We start from the raw sequence: 9,474 nt of genomic DNA on the forward strand, positions 1-9,474 counted from the left end.
CCAAGCCGTGTGGATGTTTACTTTTTGTGCAAAAAACCCCCTTTTCCCACAAGATCCCTATTTCTGCAAAAAGGCCGACCGATCTTGTGCAAAAAGGGGCTTTTGCCTAAAAAGAAAACATCCACATGGCTTGTTTTTGCGTGTTCTTGCGAAAAAACTTGTGGCGCGTCTACACTCTACGTGTGTTCTTGCAGAAGTAAATTTGCAGTAAAGCATCAGAGAACAGGGCTCCTTGCACAGGAGTTATTCCTCTCCCTACGATGACTAAGCCCCCTTTGTGCAAGAGCTGTTGTGCAAGAAGGCAGCGTGGACGGGCACCAGGGGCTTCTTGAGCAAGACACTTTTATGGCTAAAATGACCATCAGAGCTTTCTTGCACAAGAGAGCGTTCACACTGCCATGGATGCTCTTGTGCAAAAGCCCATGGCAGGGTGGAGGCACTCTTGCACGAGACCTTTTGCGCAAGAACTCCGGCGTGAAACAGCTCTCGTGCAAGAAGCCTGCAGTGTAGGGCAGGGAGCAGCCTATGAGAGAGGGGGAGGGACCCCTAGGAATGGCTCAAACTTCCCAGGGGGGTGGCCAGAGGCAGGACATTTGCCTGGCAGGGTGAGGGGGGGGCGGTGACCTCACAGGGGCTTTGGGCAGCCCTCAGCATATAAGGCAAAGGGCAGGTGGGGAGGTGATGACCTCACAGAGGGACCCACATCTCAGGCTGATAAAAGCGGGGGGCGGGCCCAGGGGACTTTGGAGACCCCCGGTTGCTTTAGCTCTGGTGCGTCTCCTCCTCACGGTTCGTTCGCGTTCTGTGAGTTCCACATCCCGACACCTTTGTGACGAAGGTAAGAGCCCCCAGGGGTTGGATCCCGCCCAGGGCCGGCTGGGTTCCAGGCAGGCCCAGCCCTCGGTCAAGGGCCAGAAGGTGATTCCTCACCTGGGCTGCGTCCTTAGCGCCACTGGGGCTTTCTCCTGGTTGGTTTCCCTTTTCCTCCATCCCCCCACATTTCTGCTCTGTTCTTGCCTCCTCTGTGACCTTCCCTTGCTGCCTCCCCCAGCTTGGGACCCAACAGACTAGCTGAAGGACGGGGGGTGGTTTGCAGGAGCCGTGGGGTGGGGGATGCAGCCCCCATTGTGGGGACTGGGGAGGTGGGGCTGGAACAAGTCTATGCCGGTGTCTTTGGGGAGAACGCTCCACCCCCCACACCTTAGATTCTCCCCTGATTGGCCAAGAAGGGGCTGTTGATGGGCAGGAGACTCGTGGAATGAGGAGTAACGGTAGTTTGAACTAGGAAGCCTAGTTCGAACTACCTAGTTCATGCCCCGTGTAGCCGCGCTGCACGGGGTTCGAACGAGCGGGGTTTTAAAAATGGCGGCTCCCCGCTTATGCAAATGAAGCCCGGGAAATTCAAATCCCGGGCTTCATTTGCAAGTGCGGTATGCCTACATTACCCTCCTAGTTCGAACTAGCGGGGTAGTGTAGACATACCCTCAGGTCCTTGCAGTGCCTGTGCAAGACCGAACCGATAAGCAAGGGGCCATTTGGGGGCTGGGGGCAGTCGCTCTGGGGAGCTGGAACCCCTGGATTTCGCTCTGCAGGCTGCGCCCCAAGCTCCCCTTTGCTCCCCTCATTTCCAGCATGGCCAAACGTTTTCGGCTGTGGTTCAAGAAAGCCCTGAAGATGGCCCCAGGGCCGGTGGGGAGCAGCTTCTCCGTCCCCGCGGGCGGGGAAGCTGGATCCCACCAGCTCGGGGCGACTCGCCCACCGGCCAGGCCCCCCCGGACCTGGCTCCAGAGGCGGCTGGGCAGGCGGGACCCAGCCCAGCGGGGGAGCCGGGTAGGGTGGCTCCGGGGCCTCCTCTGTGGAGAGAAACACCTGCCCCGGGAGCCCAGCCCCCATTACCACCAGGGGGCATCGCCCTGCCCGGCCCCCGGGGACCTGCCAGTCTCCGGGAGCCCACAGCCCGTCGCTCCCCGCACCAGCCCCTGCAGCTGTGGGTCCAGGTCTGTCAGCAGCAGCGCCTGGGCCTCCAGCTGCAGCCGGGCCACCTCCTGCAGCCGCTCAGACCCAGGTGAGGGGCCGTGAACACGCTGGGCCCAGGGGCTCACCCAGTACCCGGGGGGGGGGGCGGGGAGGGGCAGCCCCAGTGTCTGCCCCGCAGCCAGGGCAATGGATGGGGGGGGGCTGCTTGACTCTCTTGTTCCTGGTGGGGGCTCTGCTGAGGGCGTTGGCAGATGTGAGGGTGGAAGGGGGATGGGTCCCTGCGAGGGGCGTGTGGGGCCCAACCTGCCCTGGGTCCCTGACATGGGGGCGCGTGACCCCTGCTGGCCGCTGGAGTCACCCTGGTCCCTTCCCTCCCGCACAGAGCCCCCCTGCGCCTCGGCGGAGCTCTGCCAGGAGCGGATGGACTCCCGGGTGGAGGAAGGGGCCTTCTACGACATCGAAGAGCAGCTCCACACCCGGGACACGGTAGGAACCTTCTCCACACGGGGGGGACCCGAGATTGTCCGGCCCCTTCCCAGCACGTCCCCCCCCCTCCGGGAGGGGCTTGTCCCTGGGGATCCCCCTGGGGCCCCTTCTCCTGCATGACCTGGACCCCCCAAGCTGGGGGCTCTTGTCATGCACCAGCTGGGCCTCCACAAGCCTGAGGCAGCAGTTGGGGGGGGAGTGTGGGTGCTTGGACAACCGGCAGCTCCCACCTCCACTCCTGGGAGACCTGAGCCCTGCAGCTGTCCGTGGGGGGCAGGCAGGCCCCAGGCTCACAGACTCTCTCTGGGGTGCAGAGCCCAGCCGCCCTGCAGCGGTTCCTCTTGGCCATCCCCCTCGCCTGCCTCGCCTGCCTCGCCGCCCTCCAAAGGGGCGAGGACACCCTGGCGCCGCGCTGCTGCAAGGACACCATGATGGCCAGGATCGTTGTAAGCGAGTCGCGGCAGCCGGGAGGAGGGAACGGGATACGTGGGGTGGACAGGGGTCTGCCTGGGCCATGGCGGCGGGTGGGGGTGCTGGAAACGGGATGGGTGGAGCCAGGAGGGCTGGAGGTGGACATGGGGAGGGTGGGTGGGGTGCTGGAGGAGGGAGGGACACAGAAATGGGGCAGGTCTGGGGTGCCGGACAGGAAGGGGGATTCGGGACAGGGAGGGGTCTCCCCGGGCCATGGGGGGCTGGAAGGGAGCCGAGCGGGCTGCTGGGGATGCGCCTGGGGAGCAGGGATGAGGAGGTTCAGAGGCTGGTCACCAGGGCAGTGAGGGGCAGGAAACGGCCTGGGGACAAGGATTGAGCTGGTCCCGGTTTGGGAGGGGGGTGCTGGGAGGGGCCCTGTGCCGGGCAGGGGGGCTACAGGCCAGCGGGAGGCAGTGGGGTTGGATCCTGCTGGGTGGGGGCGCTGGCCGCGTGAGCGTCTCTTGGGGGCCCAGCCTCACACGCCCCTTTGTCTCCTTGGGTCTCCCAGGAGATCATGGAGGACTCGCCCCCCCGCTGGTCTTGGCCGACTGCCTCAACGCCGCCTGCAGCCTCAGGTACCGACCGCCCCCCCCCGCCGACTCCCCCAGAGCAGATCCCCTGGCCAGGGAGTGGGAAAGTCTCTGTCTCCTGCTGCTGAATTAACAGTCTCTGCCCCTCTCTCCTGCCAGCACCTTGCAGCCTCCCCTGCGGGCCCAGCTCCTGAGCCCCCTGCTGACGGCGGCCGTGGGACAGACTGTGTCTGGGGACTGGCAGCAGGAGCCCATCCACACGCAGGTACGTCCCTCCGGGCCCTGCTCCCGGGCTGGGCTGGAGCTCCAGAGAGGAGGGGGGGGGGGGCAGAGGGAGGGAAGAAGCTGCAGGTTTGGATCCTTCCCTCCAGGGTTCCCGTTGCTCTCCCGGGGGGCCCGTCCCTTCCATGCCCAGCCTGGGCTCCTCCCTGCTCTGCGAGGCGGCTCAGACCCTGCTCTAGGCTGCACCCCGGAGCCAGCGGGTGGCCTGGATTCCCCAGCCCCCCTCTGACCCAGGGCTCCCCCTTGTCTTGCAGCAGTTCATCCGGGCCCTTTCCTACGACCTCCAGGCCCTACTGGCGAGCCTCCTCGCCGAGTCCCCAGACACCGCCCGGCTGCAGCTCATAATGGAGGTGAGCCCCGTGGGGGGGATGGGGCCATTGTCCCTGCTTCCTCGGGGGGGGGCCGAGAGAGGAGCAGTGTCAGTGGCTGGGGGGGGCACAGTCCGAGAGGAGCCCCAGGCTCTGCCCAGAACCGGCACCTCCCTACGGGTCCTGACCTGCCTCTTTCCCCCCCAGCACCTGAGCCCGTGGCTGGAGTCCCGCCTGCCCCAGGAGCGAGCCAGGGCCCTTGGCAGCACCACGGCCCTGCTGGGAGTCGCCACCACCCTCCCGGGGTTTGACGTAAGTGACCTCGGAGCCGGGGGGTCTGGGGCTGCAGGGCGCGGGGCTGGGAGCGTCCCCGGGAGGCAGAGGCAGGGCCGGGAATGGGCCGGGAATGGGCCGCGTTCTCCTTTCCCCGGGGAGGGGCGACCCTGGGCCCTTCAGGGGGGCTCTTGAGGGACTGGGCCCCAGACTGGGGAGTGGCCGTCAGTGGATCCCCTTGTTCCACCCCCGGAGTGACCCTTCAGTCGGGGCCATTGCTCAGGGTTGTCTCCTCGCAAGGCCGGCCCCGTCCCCGCCCCGGGAGGTGTCTCTGTCCGTCCCCCGAGCTCAGACCCGCCTCGGCGGCCGTTTGCATGGGACGTGCAGCCCCAGGATGCTGAGGGACCCCCCCTCTTCTCTCCCCTCAGAACTCCGCCGACTGGCCGAGGATGGGTCACCACGTGGCCCAGCTGGGCCTTTTTATTTCGGACCCATCCGAAGACGTCAGCCGGCTGGCCCGGGAGGGGGTGCACAGCCTGTATCAACTCCTCCTGCACCACAGGGGTAAGGAACCCAGCCGGGACCTGGGCCCCAGGGACACCCTGAGGGTGCCGGCGGCGGGGGGAGGGGACCCAGCCCTTTTCCCCCAGACTGGCCCAAGGGGGGATGCGTCCCTCTGTGTTCCCCTTCTGCCCCCTGTGCCCCTCCATTTGCCCAGGGATGCCTGCAGGGACCCGTGGGAGGGGAAGGGCTCAGACCTGCCAGCAGAATGACCCTGTTGTGTCTCTTGCAGGCCTCAACATCCACCAGGCAGAGGACCTGTGGTGCAGACACTACTACAAAGAAAGATGGGTCCTGGCTCACAGCAACAGCGTGCGGGTGGGAGAGGTAAGGACGCGCTGCCAGGGCAGGGCAGGGCTCGGGGGTGGGGCTGGCTGGGGCCCTCGTGGGGGTAGGAGGGTCTTGGGGGCAGGAGGAAGCTGTGACCTGGGGCAGGGGTTGGGGTGCCGGGTGAGGAGAGCGTCTGGGTGCAGGGTCTGGAAGGGAGTTTGGGGGAGGAGGAAGCTGTTTTAGCCCCAGGAGTTGGGGCCGGGCTCTGGGCCGTCAGCTGAAACCTCCTGTGCTCTTGATTCCAGGTCTTTGGGCAGCTCTTCACAGCAGAGCAGGAGAATTGCTTTTTGGACAAGGCTCTGCTCGCTGCCCGCTCCCCCCTGCGGCGCCCCAGCCAGGCCGGGCTGGTCCTGGCCCACGCCCTGCATGGGCAGGCCCATCAGCTCCTGGAATACATGGTGAGCAGCCGGAGCAGATCAGGAGAGTGGGGCAGGGCCAGGGTCTCCTTCCCATCCCCTCAGGGAGTCCCCCGCCCCTTTCCTCAGGCTGCCCCCACCCCACGTCCCTGCTGGCAGAATCCCTCCTGCCCCTGCGAGCGTCCCTGGGGGTGGGGGAGGCTCTGAACACAGAAACTGTCCTAGGAGGCGGGAGGGGGCCGAGGTGTCAGGAGCTCTGGGGAGGGGGGGGGGTCAGGAGCTCACCCTGCGGGCCTGACGGGGGGTGACCAGAGAGCAGGGGGAGGAGGGTGGAAATGCTGGGGGGGCCAGTTCCCCTGAGTCCCCAGGGATGAATGTGACGGTTTCTGCTTCCCTTGCAGCAGGAAGACACCCAGTGAGAGCAGCAAGAGCTGAGGAGCCAGCAGCTGCGTCCCCCTCCCCCCAACCCTCCCAATTGTATTGAATTGTATTTACATTCTCATTAAACAATGTTTCAAAAAACATTTGGATCAGGCTTGGTCAATAATTTGTAATGGGGGGGCCATTTTGGCAACTGATCAAGGGCCACATTTCTACCGAGGGCTTTGGGGTCTGGGACGGGGTGGTTGGGTGCAGAAGGGAGCTTAGGGGTGGAGCCTGGGTGCAGGGGGGGGGTATGATCTGGGGCGGTGGATAGGAGTGCAGGGTCCAGGAGGGGGTATGGGCGCAGGAGAGGACTCTGGCCTGGGGGAGGGGCTCTAGAGGGGTGCAGGGTCAGGGAGGGAGCTGTGACCTGGGTGAAGGGGGAGCAGAAGGTTTGGGGGAGGGGGTGCGGGTGCCAGAGAGGAGTCTGGCCTGGGGGAGGGGTGTCGGGGGGGTGCAGGGTCAGGGAGGGAGCTGTGACCTGGGTGAAGGGGGAGCAGAGGGTTTGGGGGAGGGGGTGCGGGTGCCAGAGAGGAGTCTGGCCTGGGGGAGGGGTGTCGGGGGGTGCAGGGTCAGGGAGGGAGCTGTGATCTGAGGGAATGGGGGACGCAGGTTCAGGTGGTCGCCTGGGACAGGCAGTCGGGGAGGGGACGTGGGCGCCAGGGGCAGGCTCTGGCTGCGGAGGTGCCTACCTAGGCAGCTGCGTATGGGGGAGCCCGACTGTCACCTGAGGGGATGGGGGAGCTCAATTTTCAACTGTGGGGAATGGAGGAAATACTGTGGAGTGGAGGGAGCGAGATGGGGGAGGCTGAATTGTTCCCGGAGGGGAGATCTCCCTGGCTTGGGGGGGGGGGGGCGTTTCCAGCAAAGCCCTCACATAAGAGGGGGACAGACGGGGGGAGGGAGAGGACGGGGATGGGCAGGGCAGGTGGAAATGGGGAGGGGCAGGAGAAGGGAAGGGGGAGGAGATGGAGGAGAGCAGGGGATAGGAGGATAGGAGTGGGGGCGGGGATGAGGAGCAGGACAGAGGCAGGGCAGTGGTGGTGATGGCTGAGCGATGAGAACAGCTCGCAGGGAGCTTAAAGCCAGCAGATGCTTTTCGGCAGAGTTGCCATTTGCCCTGGCGGCTTTGCCAGAATAGCTGTGCCAGCGGGGGGGGGGGGGGGGGGGGGGGGGGGGGGGGGGCTTTTGCCACACACCCAAGCCAAGCCAGCTGTGGCGGCAAAGCCTTGTGATGTAACCTAAGCCCTTGGCAAGGTCGGGATCAACCTGCTCTGACAATTTCTCGGACCGGCGGGATGAGAAACAAGGATCGTGCAGGGAGATGGGGATGACTAGGAAGCGAATCCAGGTGTGGGGGGAATATCCTGGGTTGGAGGGTCAGTCGATACCCCCGCCTGCCACTGTCTGCCGGGGCTCTGCCCGCAAGATGGAACCAACAGCTGAGTTTGCTTTTCTGCCCCGTCGTGGGCACAAAAGGCCCAGAGCAGCCTCCTGCTATCTTGGAGGAAAGGGGCCAAAGTTCAGGAAGCAGGTGCCAGGCTGGGCTGGAATCCGCGAGCGCCGCTTTTGCTTTGCCCTTCCTGGAAGCTGGGTGGCAGGTGAGTGGCGGTTTCATCTCCGCTCTTGGGGTGTTTCTTGTGGGTTCCAAGTGTGGATCTGAGAGGGGCTGCGCAGGGGCAGTGTCATGAACGTGCTGTAAGCGTTACAGCCCCTTCTGCGCAGGCTGGCTCCAGCCTCCCGTCTGTCTCCAAGCCCTGGGGGAGAGGCAGGAGGCCAGCAGCATGGTGTGACGGACCGGGCCGTGTCTGGGCACAGCTTAGGGCGTCCGCTCAGGGCGAATTGCTCAAATCCGGGGCTCTTTACAGTCCCCCTGACTGACGACCTCTCCAAACAGGCCACAAACCAGTCCCACAGAGCGCTTCAGCAACCTGCCTGAAGCCTCCCGAGCAAAACCCCTCTGACACCCCAGCAATATCCGTGCCCCAGATGGCCCCGGGCCTCATACACAGGTGGGGGGTCCTAGCACCCAATCCCACCTACCCCGAACAAGTTCTGTCCGGTTCCAAGAAACCAGCCACAGATCCCTGGTCAATTTACCCTCTGGACCTTACCCACAAATCACGCTGGGCCAATCCTTTAGAATCTATATCTAAAGGTTTATTATTACAAGAAAGAAAAGCTTGAGAGTAAGGTTATTAAAGTACAGTACGTTACATGCACCGAATCTCCCAGTTCTCGATGCAGGCTCTAGCAGAGATGTTGCAGCTGCTGGTTAAAAGTCCGTATTGCACATCCTACGATCAGGATGGGTTCACAGGTCTTCCGGGCTCTTCAATCCCTGCAGTGCTGCCTCTGGGATGAAGTGCTGAGCTGAGAACCAAATGGCATCGACCACATGCCCTCTTTATACTCCTTCCTGGCCTCTTCTTGTATGCAGCAAGTCACCTGGTCAGAGGCCAATCTCTGTTTCCTGCTGGCTGCCCTCAGGTGACACATCCCATTCTTTGCGTGTGTCCATAGCCTATTGAGAGTCATTGTTCCACAGGGCTTTGCTACTCAGCCTGTCCATAGCCATGCTTAACCATATTCAGAGAAATATTCAGCTTCCACACAGATTACAGATTCCTACCTACACACACAGACATTAAACACTCACATAAATAGCGTACATAAGATCAACAAACAACAATCTCCCATTCAACACCCCACATGGCTCCCCCCACACCAATTTCTGGGGCCAACACCCCCACCTAGGGGTGCAGCAGCGATTTGGCTGCTTCCCTCCAATTCAGCAACGTGACACATGGCCTAGTGGAGGGGGCAGGGGGTTGGGCGTAAGAACTCCCGGGTTCTAATCTAATGCCACCTAGTGACTAAGGCACAGAGTTGTGTGTTAGACCCTTGCTCCTCAATTCTGCGCTCACTCTCGCACTGGTGACCTTGGAGAGGCCTTTCAGGTCTCCCTTTCCCTGTCCATCAAAGGCAGGCAAGTGCGATGTAATGCCCTGGAGCAAGTGCTTTGGGACGTGTCGCACAAGTGTGCCTGGCTCACAAGCGTGTCAGCACAGGTGTGTAAAAGCGTGACGAAGGCTTTGAGATCGATGCCGAAGGCTTGTGAGGCTGTGGCTGGCCAAGTGACAGGGAAATGAAAGGTCGGAGTTTGGTCAGTTAGATTTTATGGTAATACACTGAGACGAAGCACTTTGGGCGTATATACGATAATGTCTTTCCAAGTGCGTTAGTTCAAGCCGTGTCCTAGGAGCCAAGAGGTGAGACAAACATGCTTGGTCCTGTCTCGGTGCAGGGGTGGACTAGATCAGTGCTTCTCGACCAGTGGTACGAGTCCCCTTAAAGGTACTCAAGAGATGTCTGGGGGACACGTCAACACAACTGAAATTTGGAGAAAACTGAATTTTAGTTTTCAGTTTGACAGCGCTTTATTCTTTTTGTACCTTTTACACCCAAAAATGCCAT

The 9,474-nt window shown here is 62.7% G+C and overlaps 1 long non-coding RNA gene across 1 annotated transcript; it reads left to right on the forward strand.

Annotated features, from left to right (window-relative positions):
- Positions 1-5,119: 5,119 nt before the first annotated feature.
- LOC149523317 (uncharacterized) lies at positions 5,120-6,094 on the forward strand. The gene is made up of 3 exons (XR_016347101.1): positions 5,120-5,215; positions 5,464-5,616; positions 5,979-6,094. It is a non-coding gene; the product is annotated as an uncharacterized LOC149523317 (long non-coding RNA).
- Positions 6,095-9,474: the final 3,380 nt, after the last annotated feature.

The sequence above is a fragment of the Pelodiscus sinensis genome, chromosome 18 (assembly GCF_052426305.1).
Source record: "Pelodiscus sinensis isolate ZL-2025 chromosome 18, ASM5242630v1, whole genome shotgun sequence".
Lineage (NCBI taxonomy): Eukaryota > Metazoa > Chordata > Testudines > Trionychidae > Pelodiscus > Pelodiscus sinensis.